Source organism: Sapajus apella, unplaced genomic scaffold (genome assembly GCF_009761245.1).
Source record: "Sapajus apella isolate SASKATOON/1434 unplaced genomic scaffold, GSC_monkey_1.0 scaffold87, whole genome shotgun sequence".
NCBI classification, from domain to species: domain Eukaryota; kingdom Metazoa; phylum Chordata; class Mammalia; order Primates; family Cebidae; genus Sapajus; species Sapajus apella.
Window position 1 is genome coordinate 3,516,270 of NW_022437027.1, and position 20,150 is coordinate 3,536,419.

At 38.1% G+C, this 20,150-nt stretch overlaps 1 protein-coding gene and 2 long non-coding RNA genes across 16 annotated transcripts in view; 2 read left to right on the top strand and 1 right to left on the bottom strand.

The window, feature by feature from the left end:
* COL25A1 (collagen type XXV alpha 1 chain) overlaps positions 1–20,150 on the top strand; it is a 527,190-nt gene that overhangs the window by 295,820 nt on the left and 211,220 nt on the right. The window lies entirely within an intron of this gene.
* On the bottom strand, positions 1,327–14,521 carry LOC116534429. The gene is made up of 3 exons (XR_004261712.1): positions 14,434–14,521; positions 12,933–12,937; positions 1,327–1,337 (listed from the first exon to the last, which is right to left on the bottom strand). It is a non-coding gene; the product is annotated as an uncharacterized LOC116534429 (long non-coding RNA).
* On the top strand, positions 13,400–18,697 carry LOC116534428. Its single transcript, XR_004261711.1, has 3 exons — positions 13,400–13,409; positions 14,444–14,610; positions 18,686–18,697. It is a non-coding gene; the product is annotated as an uncharacterized LOC116534428 (long non-coding RNA).

Here is a 20,150-nt window from a genome sequence, read left to right on the forward strand (position 1 = left end):
AGCTAAGTGGAGATATTTATTGACTTTGAGAGCTACCAAATGCTTCTCATTGTGTCCAAAAATGCTCATTTGCTTGGGACTTTATTCTCTCTACCCTGTATTGCTGGCATGATTGGAATGCACATGTCCCTGCGAAAAGGCAAATAAGATAAAGACTAAAAAGAATCCAATGGGTTTACCAATAAAAACAGCCTTGGTGATTGCATCACTCAGGGTATTCCAAAGAAACAGAACCACAGGGCATCTATAGAGGTATGGGAATTCATTTTATGGAATTGACACATGCAATTGTGGGAACTGGTAAGTTTAAAATCAGTAGGACAGGCCTGAAGGCTGGAACTCAGGCAGGATTTCTATGTTGAATCTTGAGGTAGAATTCTTTCTTCTCTGGGAAACCTCAGTTTTTCTCAAGGCCTTCAAATGATCGGATGAAGCCCTCCCACATTATTGAGGGAAATCTGCGTTACTCAGTGAACTGATGGTAAACATTAATCACATCCACAAAATATCTTCACAGCAACATCTAGACTAGTATTTGTCCAAACAACTGGGCGCTGTAGCCTAGCCAAGTTTGACACATCAAATTAACCATCACAGTGAGGTTGTAAACAGACACCTCTTCAAGCTCTATTTTCTCAGATCCCTGCTGAACATGCACAGATGTACCCTCGTGCTTGTCTTTTATGGCTTTGTTCTCTCTGTAATTCCTTCCTCCTTCCTTTGTCCATTTCCTTGATTCAGCTTTCATATTCCATGTGCACAACCTTATAACTTGGCGGTGTTGTGTAAATATGAATGCCTGATTTGATAAGCTTTCCTACCTAATAATAATACAATACATTGAATTGAAAGTAAATCATCAAAAGCCTGTTCACATAGGTCATTTGATGCTACGACCCAATGAAGAAGGCACTGATACAATGGTGCTATTTTGCTTTATAGTTGTTAGTGAGGGCTGACAGGAGAGTGACAGACTTAGGGCATGCCTGGCTCAGAAGTGACATATGGGTCAACTCTAAGCTGTGGAAGGCTTACATTTTATTTTTCTGTAGCAAATAAATACAGGCTCACACACTTTTACAGAAAAGTTACAAAACAATCTCTTTGCTACTGACATATGTGAGGCGGAAGCATTCCTGGAAAACTGGCATTTGGAACCTATGTACAAGAAATTGATTGGTGCTAGCATTTCTGCTGCCCAGCAGCAGACCTGGCCAAGGACTGCGGGTAGCTGAGTCAGGAGCATTTTGAGAGGCAGCCGAAGTAGGCTGCCCTGCAGACTACACCAGACAGCCTCACTGTGTGCTCCCCTCCTCCTGGCTTTGGACCTATCAAACCTCACAGTGTTCTGTGAAGGAAGAGGAGAGTGGAGATAAAAGAGCTAAAGCATCCATGTAAACTGGCCGAGTCACCACTTCCATTAAGAAATGAAATCTGGCTAAGCGTGGTGGCTCATGCCTGTAATGCCAGCACTTTGGGAGGCTGAGGCGGGTGGATCACAAGATCAGGAGTTCAAGACCAGCCTGACCAACATGGTGAAACCTTGTCTCTACGAAAAATACAAAAAAATTAGCTGGGCGTGGTGGCACACGCCTGTAATCCCAACTAGTCAGGAGGCTGAGGCAAGAGAATTGCCTGAACCTGGGAGGCGGAGATTGCAGTGGGCCAAGATCGTGCCACTGCACTTCAGCCTGGGCAACAGAGTGAGACTTTGTCTAAAAAAAAAAAAAAAAAAAAAAAGCAGTGAAATCCATATTTGCACAGCTAGCCCATGAGAAAAAAGGAGAGTATTTGGCAGGCAGAGTAGAAACCCAATCTGGAAACTACAAATTTAAAAACAATTATTTTATATTTTATATCATAAGCTTCCTTCTGGAGGCCTTTGTTAGCTACATCTATGTTATGATGCTCTTCTGGGAGACGAAATGGAAGCATTCTAAGAGTTTTGTGCTGCCCAGAGCACCAGGATTTTATAGGACACATGAAAGCATACTTCAGCCCTGTACTGCAGACACGGTCTTTTATTCTGATATATAATTTCATTCAACAGTAGTAGACATATATACTTTGTCTCTTGATTTGCAGTTTGGGGAACAATTTCAACTTGCTCCCTTCCAGAGAGCATTATTAACAGCCAATTGGCATACAGTTCAGCCTTTTTCACAGGTGAGAGTGAAAATTGAAAGAGTGGATTAGAGAGTTCTCTGCAGGCATGCTGGATAATTTATCACCCTTCTGTGGTAATGGCTGAATGTATATATCTTTCACCATATGTAGCCTTCCATTTAGACTTCTAATCAATGGTGAAGAATAACAACTGGTTTTTAAAAACCATCCCTTGGAGTGGAACTAATCAGCTTGTGGTTTCCTTTCAGGTAGTCTGACCATTATTCAATATGCCCTATGTATATCCTTGGATAGGAAATGACCTAAACTTCCACGTCCACTTATGTGGATTATTTATCCTGATGCCCCCTCCACATCCACCCAACCCTCTACTTTGCATATTAAAGTTAAGCCTCTAATCATTGAATCTTCATGTCTGGAAAGCTGATCTGGAGTTGCCATTACATAAAAACTTACTTTGTACATTATATGGCATGAGTTTAAAAGAAACTATTATACAATTCTTGTATTGTTTACTACTTTGAGAGTCTTGTGAAAGATGAGGATTTATTCCTTTGTCTCAGTAGATCCCCTGAGTTTTGTTAAGAATGTTATTTTCCCATAGGCATTAGCTCCCTTGTTTAGAGGGAAAAAAAACCTTTTAAAATCTTTGGTTTGGTGGTATTAATAGAGTTTAACAGAAGAGAGTTTGAAGAACATAAACAAGCTGAGGGCAATTTTAGATTGTTGGAACATTTTAAACAAAATGAAAAATTGCTTGACCTTGTATCAAATATCATAATTTATAAGGATCTCACTATAGCAATTGTGTATTTCCTATAATATGAAGTCTCCTTTGTGTAGATTTTAATCAGAACCACAAGGCAAATGAATTTGGATTGGGAAACCTCTTTCTATTCATCATGAAGAAGGAAAAGCTTTTATTCTGTCATTAAAAAGTATCCTTAAAAAGTAGGAAATTTCTTTCATCCATGTTCATTTCTAGAATTTCCAATACTGTCTAGAAATTCCAATAACTAAAGTACCCCAGTCATTTCTAGGTTTTTGTTCTGTTAAAAGTAAATTTAAATAGAAAGTTTTTATTCTTATAAATTCTTACTGGAAGTTGATCTGTCTCCTTTCTCTTTATACTAGCAGGAGCTCAAACTATTGCTCTAAAGTACTGTGATTACCAAGGTGTACCATACTTTAATGCTTTCAATGATTTATAATACACTTATTATGTTTTTAAGTAAATTAGACTCCATGGACAATATAAGCATTCATTTTAGGAAGAGCTTGGTAATGGTCAATTGATGGTTTACATTAGAAGGTTTCTTGCTTGGGGACCAGAAGTCATCATTTCAGATGTGCCTTTGTTGGCTGATAGTAGCTATGGCAACTAGCATACTACTAAAATCGTATGATAAATCTCTTGAAAATGATACTTTTTGTATTACCTATATGTTCTCACCTTGTCTCATCCTATGCTGAGTATACATTTAAATCCTTTAGGATAGCAAGAATAGTATCCTAAATTACAGGCCTTCAAACTTCTTACTTTTAAACTATAACCAAAATTAGCTAAATGTTGTTTGACTTTATCCATCAAGGCATCATATGAAGCCCAGTAATATGAATATGTGTACTTATATAAAATTTCAGCCCCCTCTCTAAACATACAAATACAGAGTCCCATAGTGGAGCATTAAGTTTTAATATTTGGTATTTTTAAGCTTTTAATTTCTTTTAAACAAGCTTCAAAATGATGGATCTATAGAAATTAGCCAAGATATTGACTTATCTTGTCAGAATTGTCTTGTAGCTCAAAATTTCCTGCTAAGTATAAAAAAAAAAACTTTCAGAAGGATATTTTCCTGAAATTTTTATCTTCAAACCATGAAAAATTTCAGAGCTCATAAAACACAAAATTTATAAAATTGATAGGAGTTAATAGAAAACTTAGAGATTGGGTCCAAGCTAGGTCTTCATTTTTTAAGTTAATGAATTGAAAGTGGAGCCCAAATATGAGTTTGAAGAGGGACGTTGTCACACGGATAGAACCACTCTGCAGTAATGAAAGTAGACACAGTGAATTATGATATAGTATATGTTGTTGCATCTAAATTAATTCATTTCCAAGGGAATATCTTTTTTAATGCTCCATATATTTAAAAGTTCAATTCATCAAAGTTGTCATGCCGTATCTGTTAAAAAGATTCATCTCTTGCTGAACTATAGCCAACAAATTTTCCAGAAATGACATTTTTCACAGTTTATTGTGTCCTCGTCATCAAGGCAAAAACCACATCAAATGTGTTTCTTGAGTGACACTCAAGATGAATGAGAATATGCATTCTGTTTCTGTATGCAGAGCTTTCAGTTACTTAAGAATAATGGGAACTTTTAGGTAAAGATGTTTTTCAGGTTTTAATCAGCCATAAACTACTACATTTTTGTTTTTTAAATCTTTGTGTGGTTAAGGAATGGAATAGCACTATCAAGGGAGTCTATTTTCTATTATTTAAGTACTATAATATTATCCTTTAATTACTCAAACTTCAAAACTTTGTTAGTCTTTAATTGCTTATGTTTCACCTTAATTTAAATATCAATAGAACTGAGAGAAAGTTTGGGAATATATTTTTGAATTAAAATGTTTTTAGAAACTATTTTATATTTTATATCACAAGCTTCCTTTTGCCATTATTTATTAACTTTGATTTTATTCTTTTTGGATTATTATTGTTAATGTTTGAGCAAGTGAAAGAATAAAAATTTATTATGTAATGACATAAGATCAGTGATGTTTGGTGTAAAAAATATTACTGTCAAAATAAATTAGCTTGCTTTTCCTTCAAAGATTAGAAGAAAACTTGATTCTATAGAATTATTAAATGGGCTAATATTTTTCATTATTTTTTACCTGCTATGTGCCCTTCATGAAAGGGACATGTTGAAAACAATTTAGAAACCTGTAAATTTTCTACACCAAAAAATTGGCAGGTTAAAATTCCACTCCCCAGGACCACAAAAGCAAAGAGGTTCCAAATGTTTTGTTTCCTTTCAAAATATGAAAAATCTGAGCCATAATTTGGCTATATTACTTGACCTCTGTCCTCTAATGGGGACTGCTTTTCACTGTTCCTGCTATGGCAACATGACTGCGCAAACAAGGGGGCCAGATTCTATTGTGCTGTGGGTTGTTCACGTGGGGCGTGATACACAGGAGCTAAAGGAGCCTGGAACTGGTGTGCACCTGCCTTCTGACATTGGTGAAAAATCGTCCGATGCCTAATGGCAGAACCAGATCCCTTTACTGCCTCTGTGAATAAGGATAGTGCTACGTAACTCTCATGTCTTGGTTCATACTTCATACACCTATACACTCTTTGTGTGTATGTGAATTTGTACATGTGTTGTGTGTGAACTGAACTGAAACTTTTCCTTGAACTTTCCTTTCAGTGAGAAAAAATAAATGGCTGAGGTTTGTAATTTGTCAAAAGTTTTGAAAAGATTGCTTTAGCAGACTTTATTTCTGAAGGTTCATACTGCCTTTCCATCCTTTATGGAGGACCTGGTGGGATAGCCTAATTTACTTCGTGCACACCAATTATTAATACAAATGTCTACCTAGGCCTACTTCCTTTCATTTATACGATTTCAGAGATGGCTAGTCAGCCATGCTCCAGGTGGGAGGCAGACCTATTCATGCATGGGGCAAGTGCTTTATTCTCTCCCCAGTAGACTCTGAGCATGCTGTGGCTACAGCCTATGGAACACTTTCTTTCATCCCTCAGCAGTTATTTAGAATCGTTCAGAAAGAACCTGCCGAGCCTAATCAATAGAGGTAATTTAGCCGGTGGCTCTAAAAATGCTAAGCTACATTTCCTGTCTCAACAGAGAACATTTATGCTATGAGAGAAAAGAAATGTATTCAGATACTCTTGATGATAACATTACAGTATCTGATTTAGTCTCAGCATTGCTAATTGTATAATGTTATCTGTTAAAATAAATTAAGGTGGTTAATTTCTCAATAACAAATCATTTTATTGCAGTGAGAAGAGAATAATTTAACTAGTTTTCATAACTTGTGCCTCTGTCAAAAGATTTTCCAGTTGTTTGGGAAGTATGAGAATAAAGTATGGGAATCTTAAAGTGCACTAACCTCTTTATGTTATTTGTGACTATAACTTTCCCTGTTGAAGAGTTTTGGACTATTTTCCCTTGTTTCTGTAGCATCACTGCAGTGCCTGGCTTAATAGATGTAGGTTGAATAAAAATTCATATAAAAGAATGAATTTTAAAAAAATCAAATGTTTATGGCATGCCTTCCGCTGTTGAAGGACTATGTGGTGTAATGTAGTAGTTAAAAACCTAGGCTCAGGAATCTGGCAGTCCTGAATGTATGTCTCAGTATTTCCACTTACTAGTTGTGTGATCTTAGACAAGACACTCAACATTTCCTGGTCTCAGTTTCCACTGCTGTAAAATGGGGTGAATAATGGTATCTACTAATGTCTGCAAAACCAACAACACAGTGCCTGGCATATTGTAAAAACACCGTAAGTGTTAGCTGTTCAAGGAACATGCAGTTTAGAAGAGATAAGATATCGATACCTATATTTTAAGGCATAATGTAATGTTATAAAAGAATTGAGCAATGATCTGTGGATATCCGGAAGAAATAAAGTTCCCATCTGCTATAGAAAAGCAGACAAAGCTTTGAAAAGAGGTGGAAGCCTCAGAGCAGGATTGGGATTTTGAGAAGTGAATAGCAGGAGGACATGCCAGATTGTAGAGACAGCAGGAACAAGAGTGTGCTGGGAGTCAGGGGCTTATAGCCATTGGAGGGAGGTCACGGGGCTAAGGGTTTCTATAGGGGCTGGAGCCAAGGGCTTTGCCTAGGCCTAACTATGCCTTGATTTGGTCAAAATGAGATGTCAATATCTTTGATGGAGTAGAAGTCAAGCTTCAAAATGTGGTCAGCCTGTCTTGCTGTAACTTCCTGAGTGCTCCAAGTGCCATTGTTCTCCCTCCGCACTTCAGCAGCACTCAGCTTTCCCAGCTCCTGTGATCCTTAAGGTTTTGTGACCTGGGGGGTGAAGTTTCTTTGGTCTTGCTACAGAAAGATTCATGTAAATTCTTTTTTTTTTTAAAAAGCATTGTGACACTTTAATATATGGCATATAATTATTGAAGTTTGCTTGGCATAAGACAACAGACCTGCATAGTAGTTATCCTGATACACACTGCATAAAATGGAGTTTTGGCTAGGCACAGTGGCTCAACCCCATAATCCCAACACTTTGGGAGGCTGAGGCAGGTGGATCTCTTGAGTTCAGTTCAAGAACAGCCTGGGCAACCTGATGAAACCCTGTCTTTAAAAACAAATAGAAAACATTAGCTGGGTGTGTGCACCAAGCTACTTGAGAGGCTGAGGTGGGAGGATCGCCTGAGCCCAGGAGATGGAGGTTGCAGTGAGCTGTGATGGTGCCACTGCACTCCAGCTTGGGTGACAGAATGAGACTCTATCTCAAAACAACAATAATAACAACAAAAACAAGTTTTACTTTTTAAAAAATTTTAACAGGCATTGCATTGTTGTACACATGGAAGCCTCACTTTAGTACGTTCATGTTGATATAAAGAAGAATGACTGCACAGCTTTGACCTACCTCCAAGCTCCCGTACAGACCAGAGAGTCTACAGGAGTCTTGGCTGAATCCTTGCAACATTAATAATTCACTACATTAGCCACTTGTTCATCTTTTGTCTTCTCAACTACTGAGTTTGTGCTGTGGGTCCTTGGTGGTCCCCTTCTTCCTAGACCTGTCACCCAAAGCCCAGCTCATTCCTTGCCTCTGCCTGACCTGTCTGGAGCTGCACTAAAGGCTATTGCACTTGAACTCTGTGGCCAGTTCTGGGCCAAACTGTACCCAATTGTTGGTGTAGGAGGGAAATGATGGGGCAGCTGCCTCTCTCATAGTTCAGGTGTGGGGATTCATGAATTCTAAAGACCAGAAGGGGCAGGGAGTCAGGCAGCAGCTGCTTCCTTCTGTTGCTATTTATTTCACGGCCTATCTTGTTGCCTTCTGGGAAATGATGACCCAGGCACCACCTCTCTGGAGGGATGTGATACTCGAAGCTGCCTTCTGCTGCTTGTGTCTCAGTTGGCCTGTCCATGAGGCTTGGCCATTTATTTTCATCCTGAGGAGGTGAAGGATAGAGGATCTGAACTCTTGAGGAGCAGGAGGTATGGAGAAAGGGTATATTAATACCCGTAGCAGGTAACAGCTGTGCAAGGAAAAGGATTTAAAGCAGGCAGTAGATGTAGGTTCTCTATCTATGAGGTTCCTGGATGCCTCTGATTTCCTGTTTTCAGACTAAATTCTGTAATAGCTCATCATGAATAATATATAAAGACAATAATATCTAAGAATTATAAGGAAATTCAGAATAGTGTAGGCAGGAAATTACAAATTTGTATGAGTACTCTATGCATTTGAGTTTTTGGTTCTTATTGCATAAATACAGACAATATTATCTATATTATTTTTACATAGTAGTTCCCTCTTGTCCAAGGGGATATGTTCCAAGACCCTCAGCGGATGCCTCAAACTGCAGATAGTACCAAATCCTATACATACTATGCTTCTTCCTATAAATATGCATACACACATACCACAAACACCTGTAATAAAGTCTGACTTATAAATTAGGTACAGTAAGAGATAACAGTAATAAAATAGAACAAGTATAACAATATGCTATCATAAAAATTATACAGATGTGGTCTTTCAATATATTTTATTGTGTTAAACTCGCCCTTTCAGTGATGATGTGAGATAATAAAATGCCTGCATGGTGAGATGAACTGAGGTGAAGGACGTAGGCATTGTTGACATAGCGTTAGGCTACTGTTGACCTTCTGCAGGTGGCGTATACACCATGGATACATTAGACAAAGAGATGACTCAGGTACTGGGTGGGCTGGAGTGGGACAGGATGAGATTTCATCACACTACTCAGAATGGTGTGCAATTTAAAACATGAATTGCTTCCCTCCTGTATCATTGTTTTTTCCTCTCTTTTGGATAATTTCATTAGCATAGAATTATGCCATAATATCTATTGTCCTTAAAACAAAACTTCCTTGACTCTGTATCTTTCCCAGATGCTGTTCTATTTCTTTATAGCTCCCACTCTGTTTTACAACAAAACTCTGGAAGGAGCTGCCCACACTCATCAAATACTATTTTCCCATTCTCTCTCGAATCTAAGATGGCCTCCTTCTCTGCCACTGTGCTGAAAACAGTCTTCTCAATGGCACTGGTTACCTTTACTATGACAAATTTAGTGGTCAGAATTCAGTGCTGGACCACATTCAACACAATGAATTGGTCTCGTCTTGAAACATTTTCCTTGTTTATCTCCATGTTCTGATCACTCTTTAAGGTGTTCCTCCTGCTGTTCTCACCAATCCTCCCTTGTGAGCTAGTCCTTTTCTTCTTCATGGTTTCTATACATTGGAATGGGCAGGGCATGGTGGCTCATGCTTATAATCCCAGCACATTGGGAGGCCAGGACATGAGGATTGCTTGAGCCCAGGAGTTCAAGACCAGCCTGGGCAGCATAGCAAGAACCTGTCTCTATAAAAAAAATAGAAAATTAGCTGAGTGTGGTGATGCACGGCTGTAGTACTAGCTACTTGGGAAACTGAAGTGGGAGGAGCGTGAGACTGCAATGATCTCTGATCGCACCGCTGCACTCCAAACTGGGTGACAAAGTGAGACCCTGTCTCAATAAATGAATGAATGAATGAATACATCAATTTTGAAAAGCCTGATGGCTCAGTTCCTGGATCTTTTTTCTTCCTTATTTACATTGTCTCATTAAGTGATCTCATATAATCTCATGGCCTTAAATATTAGCTGTATGCCAAAGTCTCCCATATGTGTATCTCCAGTCTGAACTCTCTGAAGTTTGGACTTGTATATTCAACTATCTATTCAACATTTGCACATGAATGTCTCCCAGATATCTCAAGCTTAACATGTTCAAAACCAAATGCTGGAATTCCACTCTTACTCTCCATAGCTGCTCCTCTTTGAAATCTTCTGCGGGTTAGTGAAGAGGAGCTCCGCCGCTCTAATTGCTCTGGTCCACCTTTGGAGTTATTTTGACTCTTCTTTTTTCTCACACTCCACAATCAGTCTATCTGCAAGTCTGGCATCAGAAATTGACCACTTTTTACTTCCTTGGCTGCTATTATCCTGGCCAATCCCATCCTTTATCTTTTACTTAGAATGTTACAAAAGCCTCCTAATGTCTTTCCATGTGTACACCCCTGCCTTTCTACTGCCTCCATAATGTACATGATCCTTTTCAAACATAATTCAGATTGTGGGGCCAAGTGTGGTGGCTCACGCCTGCGAGGCGGGTGGATCACAAGGTCAGGAGTTCAAGACCAGCCTGGCCAATATGGTGAAAACCCAACTCTACTAAAAATACAAAAATTAGCCAGGCGTTGTGGCACGTGCTTGTAGTCCCAGCTGCTCAGGAGGCTGAGACAGAAGAATCACTTGAACCTCAGAGGTGGAGGTTGCAGTGAGCCAAGATTGTGCCACTGCACTCCAGCCTGATGACAGAGCGAGACTACATCTCAAAAACAAAACAAAACAAAACAAAACAAAACAAAAATCAGATTTTGTCCTTTCTCTGTGTAGAACCTCCTCGCCATGGCTATTTCATCCAAATTAAAAGCCATGTTTTTATCATGACCTGCAAAGTCCTATCTAATCTGCTTCCTTTTCCTCTGTAACTTTCCTCCTTATCCTTTTTCCTACTCACTCCAGTCCAGATGCACTGTCAGTTGCTGGAACACACTAAGCACATCTCTGTCTTACAGAGCATTAGCACTTGCTGCTTCTTTTTCCTCCTTTTCTTGGTTCAAGGCTTTCCATGACCATCCTGTAAAATAGCACCCTCCCATCGAGTTGTTCTCTAGACTCCTTATCCTCATTTACTTTCCTGCTGAGCCCTTATCGCTGTCTGGCACATTATTTGTAAACATTCTCTTAAAGCCTGCTTCTCCCACAAGAGTGATAGCTGGGCTTTGTTTTAGCTACATCTTTACAGTATTCCTAGTACCTGAAGAATGCCTGCACACGGTAGGTGTTCAACAAATATGTGAATGAATAAATAATCAATTTTATTCTTCTCACACCTGCCCCACCCCTGGCAGACTATTTCAGAGTCCTTTGAGATTTAATGAATGGAATACTTCCATTTTCTGTCTCTGTGCAGCAAATTTATTTGTATTGATTCCCACTTTCTTTCTTCTCATCTTACACAAGATGATGTCCTTTCTCCACATCCTTTTTCTCCGACTCCTTCCTTTTGTGTTCTCTTGCATACTGATATTGTTCTGCAAGCCATTTCTATTCTCTGTGTCCTGTCCATTTTTAAACATTTTCAAGTACCTCCCACCTTACAACAAAAACAATCAAGAAAACTTTCCCTAACCCTATATCCCTTTTAGCTACTCTCCTATTTCTTTTATTCTCTTCATGCACAGTTACTAAAAAGAGGTGTCTACTCAGGCTAGCAAATCATCAGCACACGTGTTTTCCACTGTTGCTGTCTGTAGACATTACCCATGAATCCCAGTGCCCTTTTCCAAAGTCTACAACCAGCCTCAGAACATTCTAAACATGTTATTCCAGGCAGTCGTTAATAACCAGAGTTGACACTTCATATGATGCTTGCTTGTCATCTAAGCTTATTCTTGTCTTAATTTCCTCAGCCTCATTGCTCAATCAATTACAATACAAATTGTGACTTTCTACCTGTTAAATGCAATGGACTCTTTGTTTTAATCAATTTCTCTTCTTGAAATTCTCTCCAATCTTGATTTCTGTAACTCTGATTTTTGTTGTCATTGTTTTTATTTTTTTTCATCCTCAGTTTCCATTTTGGAACACTTTTCCTTGCCTGGCCCTGAAATGTTTACATTACTCTAGTCAGGGGTTCTTAACCTGGGTGAATTATTTCCTGGAGAATCTAAGAACGAACTTAACAGTGTGTGTCTGTGCATCTGTGCATCTGTATGTGTGCGTGTAGTGTTTTATATATGGATATTTCTAACTACTGCAGCTATAGTTTCTATCGAGTTCCTAACAGGGCTAAGCATCACTGCCACTTTCTTTCTCTGGATAATCTCGTGCAAGCCCATGGGCAACCAGCATGACACAAGTGAGAGCTCAAAAGGGTCCAAGTCGGCCGGGCGCGGTGGCTCACACCTATAATCCCAGCACTTTGGGAGGCCGAGGCGTGTGGATCACGAGGTCAAGAGATTGAGACCATCCTGGTCAACATGATGAAACCCCACCTCTACTAAAAATACAAAAATTAGCTGGGCATGTGGCGCGTGCCTGTAGTCCCAGCTACTCGGGAGTCTGAGGCAGGAGAATTGCTTGAACCCAGTAGGCGGAGGTTGCATTGAGCGGAGATCATGCCATCCCACTCCAGCCTGGGTAACAAGAGCGAAACTCCGTCTTAAAAAAAAAAAAGGGTCCAAGTCAAATAAACCCATGTTCATGGTTTGAACTTACCCTTCTAGAAGCTGTTTGACTAAAGAAACATTACTTAACCTCTCAGAAACTTGGTTTGTTTAATTGCAAAATGGTAGAAATGACCCCTAATTTGCAGGGTTATTATAACAAAGACAGATGTCCTTTGTAAAGCTCTTGGTGTTTCGTAGTGGTCAGTAAGTGGTAGCTGCTGTGATTCAGCCACAAACATCTGGGTCCCTCAGGAACATAAGCTTGTCAGTTTGCAGAGCCTCTCCTCCCAGATTTTAAAACACTTCATTTTTAGGATTCTACCTTAGTGAAGCAATAAGCATGATGTGACTCATGCATTATAAATTAATTGACTCTGGATGTTCGAAATCTGCTAGCATGCATTTATTAATGTGAAACATCTCAACAGCTGCAGAGAGCACTGTCAAGTCATCTTTTTTACAATATTTAGAAAATCAGAATTGGGCATATATTAATATAATCAGACTGAAAGATGTTTATAAATTGGCTTCCAGTATTTATCTGGAACAATCAAAATTGCACACACTAAGAATGTTATTAAACATAGCAGAAACCAAATTACTCAATATATACAATGTAATAAAAATTGATAGGGCAGTAAAAATTGCCTCGGTATGTATTTCTAAAGCAATGGAAGCTGAGCAGGTCTCTTTTCAGAAGTATTCTATATGTTTATTGTATACTACTAAACATGTCTGTAAAACTGATCATTTACTTATACCTTCATTGCCAATCCTGATTCCAAGCCAGCTTGTGAAAAGGCTTGGATAAGTATTATGTTTTAGAAGCTTGACAAACATTTATAGTCAACATGTAAGTTATTTATACAGCTCCATAAAATAATGCAGTTAAATTACAACCCAGATATTTTGGTTTGCAAAACAGCAAAGGATCCCAGGAACTCTGTGCCTAGCAGGGATCCCCAGTTCACGTGGAGCCATGACCTTTTATCATTGGTGTTTAGCTGTATAACTTTTTTGCCCCTTTCTCTACTCCTACTTCCAAAAGTGATACGTGGCATACAGAAAGGTACATTTAAAACCCTTACTTACTGAATTTTTGAGATTATATCTTAAGCATTTCACAACATTCTCCCAAGTAATTAAAAACACCCTGAATTGGGAGAAAGTTAGAAACTGGAATTCAAAATCATTGACCTAGATCTTTGAGTGAATGACTAATATGGAAAAAAATTAACAACTTAATTAAGAGTCTGTTTAAAAGTTTTCTGCAGTTAATTAGTTATCATGTGACAATATACTTTTGTAATCAAGAGATGTGGTTAGTAAAATTTAGAGAGGCACAGAAAAATAATAGAAATATTTACTTGCAATCCTATCATCCAGAGGGTACCACTATTTTTGTAATGTTTCCTTTCTTCCTCTTGCCCTCTTCATCTCTTCTTTTTCTCCTTCTCTTTCTTTTTTGAATAAATTTATAACTATATGTCTGATTAAATATGTATATACACAAAAATTATATCCCAGAAAATATATAACCTGTATTTTATATACTACAATATAAATAAGCATAATGTATAAATATATGTAAAGTTGATAATTGGAATAGCACTGCATTTTTAGTGTTATAAAGAAGTCAGAGATATAGTCAGATATTTGCAGATGCTCCTCAATTTATGATGAGGCTATGTCCCAGTAAACCCAGAGTAAGTTGAAAATGTTGTAAGTAGAAAATGCATTTAATACACCTAAACTACTGCCCATTAGCCTAGACTACTTTAAATGTTCTCAGAACACTTACATCAGCCTACAGTAGGGCAAAATCATCTAACACAAAGCCTATTTTATAATAAAGTGTTGGCTATCTCATGTAATTTATTGAATACTGTATTGAAAGTGAAAAACAGGATGGTTGTATGGGTACTCACCATGAAGTAACATACACAGAAGAATGCCTGCTGGGCCTGAAGAATGTTTGAACTAAAAATAATTGCTGGATGGTGGAGATGCTGCAGCAACAGGGTTAACAATCTTTTTCTCTTCTGAGAGACCAGAGTATAGAGGAGGGCACTGACACTTGTCAATGGTTTAGCAGGCACGGTCTTCTTCAGGAAGATATCAATTTTTGACTGTACAGTTTGTTTCTTCTTTTCATTATGTATTTCTCTTTACTGTGAACAAGAGCATCCCTTATCTGCCATCAGCTCTTGTGAATCTTTTGTAATTGACATCCATTTCTCTAACTCCAAAAGCCATTCTAGCAGTAGTAGCAAATATTTCTGCCAGTTTCTTTGCTGTGAACTTCCTTGGTGCCTTTGGCATAACTTCTGCTTTCTCTGCCTCAACTTCTTTACTTCTTTCTTCCTCCAGTTCAATCAGCTCCTCGCTGGAAAATTCTTGGGCCTCAATGCCAACAAGCTCATAAATTTTCTCTTTATCAATATCCAATTCTAGTGATTTTCTAAGCACTAGTATCTGGTTACCTACTATTTCATCAACAGCAGAACCTTTGTTAAAGCCTTTGGATGTGTTTATGTGTCTTCAAAACTTTCTTCCAAATGCCGTTCATGCATTGCTGTGTGACTTCTTCCCTTGTTGTGGTGACGTTCTGGATAGAATTTAGAATGCAGCCAGATTTAGTCGCACCAACAGCCTGCGCGAATGTCTGGCGTATCAGTATGCTTTGAACGCAGTTCTTGTGCCTTGATCCATTGGTTGAATGAAAGCATTTGTGTTCAGCAGCAGATTCACAACGTTTACATCAAGATGCACGTCACCGCCGCTGTGGAAGCCCTCCAGCCTTGTCTAAGATCAGAAGAATCTTGAATGGAATGTTGTTTTGCCTACAATATTCTCTTGCCTGTGGAATAAAACAGTTCAAAAGCCAGTCTTCAAACAATGCTGATATCCAGGCTTTTTCGTTATGGTGATGATAAACAGGAAGTGTGTGGTTGCTCACATTTTGAATGCTCTCAGGTTCTCTGAACAGTAGATTAGGAAAGGCTTGAATCTGAACCCTGCAACATTTCCACCTCAAATTAAAGTCTTCCCTATAACACCCCAAAGCAGTGTTACACAGCCTCCAAATGCCATAGATCCTGGCATTGGACTCTTGGGGAATGTATGTATGCTCTGGTGTATACATTTAGAAAAAGGTCATTTCATTGACTTTAAATATTTGTCCTGGTAAATACTTCTCATCCACACTTATCCTATGCAGCTCTTCCCAAAATCTTAGGCATCTTCAAGATCAGCACTTGCTGCCTCACCACAGACCTTCATATTATGAAAATTATGATGCATTTTGAAGTGATAGAACTGGCCATGTCTTGCTATAAACATTTGTATATATGTAGGATCATCGGTATACTCTTCTTACCCTAGCCTAAATCATCAGTAGGCTAAGTGGTATGCACCTCTATATCTGGTTTTCCATCCACATGACAAGTAATTTTTTCATATTATCAGTCAGCCCAGCTCTTTGTGATAATAGCGGATTTAACCAATGCTGATAATTTCACTGTCTCGGTGATTTACATCTTATCCTTTAAGATGGTTGACACCATGGATCATGAAAGTCCTAACTCTCTTGCAATGGCCATTACTGGCTTGTGTCTTCATACGGGGCAACTATCTTGGGCTTCATCTCAAGAGTAATTGCCTTCCTTTTCTTCTCACCAGAAACAGGAGACACAGATGAGCATTCTGCAGACATGATAGGACACAAAAATACAAAACGCAATATCCAAAAAATGCCAGCAACACAGTACACAGTAGAGTATTATGTGGCTGCGTGGCTGACTGGGAGCTGCAGCATGCAGCTGCTACCCAACATCAAGAAGGTATTGCACCATCTATCGCTAACCTGGGAAAAATGCAAAATTCAAAAGTTTCTACTGAATGCGTATTGCTTCACACCATTGTGAAGTCAAAAAGCTGTAAGCTGAACCATTATAAGTTGAGGACCATCTATATATAGAAAGATGTAAACATTATTTATAATAGTAAAAATCTGAATAAACCTCAGTGGAATATTAGGCAGCCAATAACTTTTAATAATGCACATTAATGCATGAGTCTTTATCTTTTTTATGTTATGTATATGACATTTTTATAAGAAAAATGCATGTGAGAAAACTTTTTACTTATGTTCCACATATGAACATTTCAGTCATAAGAGAGAAAAAATAAATATGGTATTGTGTTAGAAAATATCATATTTTGACAACTTGTCAGCCTGATTAAACAAGAGTAGATTTTTAGATACAATTATATATTTATGAAAGGCAAATACCATGAAAGAAATCTTCAAAGTTTTGAATCTTTTTTTCACATTAACCCCCCCCCCCCCCCCCCAATAATCTCCATGCTCATTCTTGCTCTCTCTTTCTTTCAATTTTTTTTTTTCAAATATCCACCAGGTTTGAGATGAGCTACTTATTTTCCTCTGGAGTAGAATATGGCTCTTACTTTCCAGCATTAAAACCATTGAGAATTAAGTGTTTTCCAAAAGAAAACCTTAAATTGAAAGATTCTTATGTAAGTAATATTATGTGACTGCAGCCAAGGTGCAGAATTATTAATATCTATCCTGTAGGATAGCACAACAGGTAATATAAATTATGAATAACATTTATCTCAGTCAAGTGTATAAGAACCCTTGGAAGCAAAGGCAGTTTATAGACATTGGGAGATTATGCAGTCTTTGCAAAGCCATTTTAAAATTAATATGCAAAATCCATAATGCTTTATGTTTTCAATTGCTTCTCTCTGTAGTATATAATTTGCATATTAATTGGCTTTAAAAGTTAATTGATACTTTATCTAAATTTGAATAAAATGAAGTGTTGGAATCAGATATAGAACCTATCTTAAACCTCCATGCAATACTTGTAGAGCATAATTTACAAAGTAATTTGATATAATAATTTACATAGTAATTTGATATAATTTACAAAGTAATTTCATATTAATTGGGTATGGAGACTGAATCAAACTAGAAAGTAATTCTTCTTCAAGACAGAACTCTCGTGCTTCTTTTTTGTATTGGTAGGTATATACATTTCCTCCTCTGGCCTTTGGATGCCTTAGTTTTATCTTTATTATCTGAATAAAATTCCATTGAATGTGAATTACATGATTTGGTTCTGTCTTCCCACCCAAATCTCATCTCCAGTTGTAATCCCCATAATCCCTACATGTCAAGGGTGGGACCAGGTGGGAGGTAACTGCATTATGGGGGCAGTTTCCCCTATGCTGTTCTCATGGTAGTGAGTGAGTTCTCATAAGTTCTGATGGTTTTCTAAGGTAGTTTTCCCTGCTCTTACTCACACTTTCTCACCTGCCACCATGTAGGGCGTGCTTGCTTCCCTTTCTACCATGATTGTAAGCTTCCTGAGGCTTCCTGAGCTATGTGTAACTGTGAGCCAATTAAACCTCTTTTCTTTATAAGTTATGCAGTCGTGGTGTATTAGTCAGGCTTCTTTTAGAGGTACAGAACTATTAGGATGGATAGCTGGATGGATGGATGGATGGATGGATAGATAGATATAAAGGAGAGTTTATTAAGTGTTAACTTACACAATCACAAGGTCATGTAACAGGCTGTCTGGAAGCTGAAGAGCAACGAGAGCCAATCCCAGTCCCCAAACTGAAGAATTTGGAGTCTGATATTTGAGGGCAGGAAACATTCATTACAGGATGCTAGGCCGGTCTCTCTTTTTCATATTTTTCTGTCTGCTTTATATTCAGTGGAAGCTAATTAGATTGTACCCACCAGAATTAAGGGTGGATCTGCCTTTCTCAGTCCACTGACTCAAATGTTATTCTATTTTGGCAGCACCCACACATAGCCAGGATTAATACCTTGTATCCCTCAATCCAATCAAGTTGAGACTCTGTATTAACCATCACACTTGGTATGTCTTTATAGCAGTGTGAAATTGACTAATACAGTAAGACATTCTTTTCAATATTGATGCATTTATTCTACAGTTAACAGAAGCCAAGAGAATGCTTTCTGGAATATAAGTGAGAATCTACATTTTGAAAATATACCACTGTAATGTAAGAATAGTAACCATTCTACTGGTTCTTTAAAAACATTATTGTCTACCCTCTTTGGGCCAAACTATTCTCACCTTTTAGCAGTTCAACAATTGTTTCAGATGCACCTTTAAGCTTGGGGTCTGGGATATTGGAGAAGAAAATGCAAACATATTCACAGAATAGTGAGGATGGGTAAGATCCCCGCTCCCTGGTGCTGCAAGTGTAGAGTACATCTGTTCCACTAACTGGCACAGACTCAAGGTCAAACCACAACTCTTGTAAGGTTAAGCGTCCCATTGAGAGAATGAGGCCAGGCATGGTGGCTTATGCCTATAATCTCAGCACATTGTAAGGCTGAGGTTGGTGGATCACTTGAGGTTAGGAGTTCAAGACCAGTCTGACCAACATGGTGAAACCCTGTCTCTACTAAATGCAAAAAATTAGCCAGGAGTTGTGGTGCATGCCTATAATCCCAGCTACTTGGGAGGCTGAGGCAGAAGTTGCGGTGAGCTGAGATGGCACCATTGTGCTCCAGCCTGGGGAATAAGAACAAAACTCAATCTCAAAATTTTTTTTAGAAAGAGAGAGGATGAATCGGGGCCAGGAGAAGGTTCCATGTCAGAGCTCCTATTGGTCTTCAATACTTCCTGCCCCCAGAACAATCCTGCAGACACTCAGAGTGTTTTGAGGTAGTTCTAGAGCTTTATCTGGATGCCTACTACAGGTGTTACTTTACAGATGCTTTTCTTTTCACCTGAAAAGAAAAATAAACTTGACATATGAGTGTGTGAATTTGAAAATTTTAAAAATAATGAAATTATAGTAATCATTTCAAATGATTATTTTAGATGGTAAGGAATCCAACGTGTAAAACATAAAAATTATATTTTTAATTTAAGAGAATAAAAAAATCTATGAGTGTACTAAAATAAAAGTAGTAGTCAAGCTCGGGTTTCTTAATGATGAGTTTCTGAGTTATTGAGGCAATTTCTCATTATCTTGAAACAGAGGTAGTACATTTTGGAGTTGCATGAACAATACTTATATTTCCTTGAGTTTTTGTAGATGGAAGTTTTTTTATTTAAAATTGATCACAGTAAAGATGTATGTGAATCTGTTATCCTAATCAATATTTCAAAATAATATTGTACTTTAAAACTACAACCTTTCTTTACCTATCTGTGAATGTGTTAAATGGGAAAGCAGCATTTGTCCCATCTGAAAAAAAAAAGTCAAAAATTTACCATCCATTTAAAATGCATCATGTAGTGAAACTAATTGCCTCAGTCAGAGATCCAAATGAGTTTGTCAATTCAGAGAATTGTGTTAGCACTTACTGGCAACTATAATTGTGGCAATGTCACAGGATCCTTTGGGTGTTACTTTTCCAGCTGGAAACCTCTCTGGCCAGTGGCACCTTTGTCTG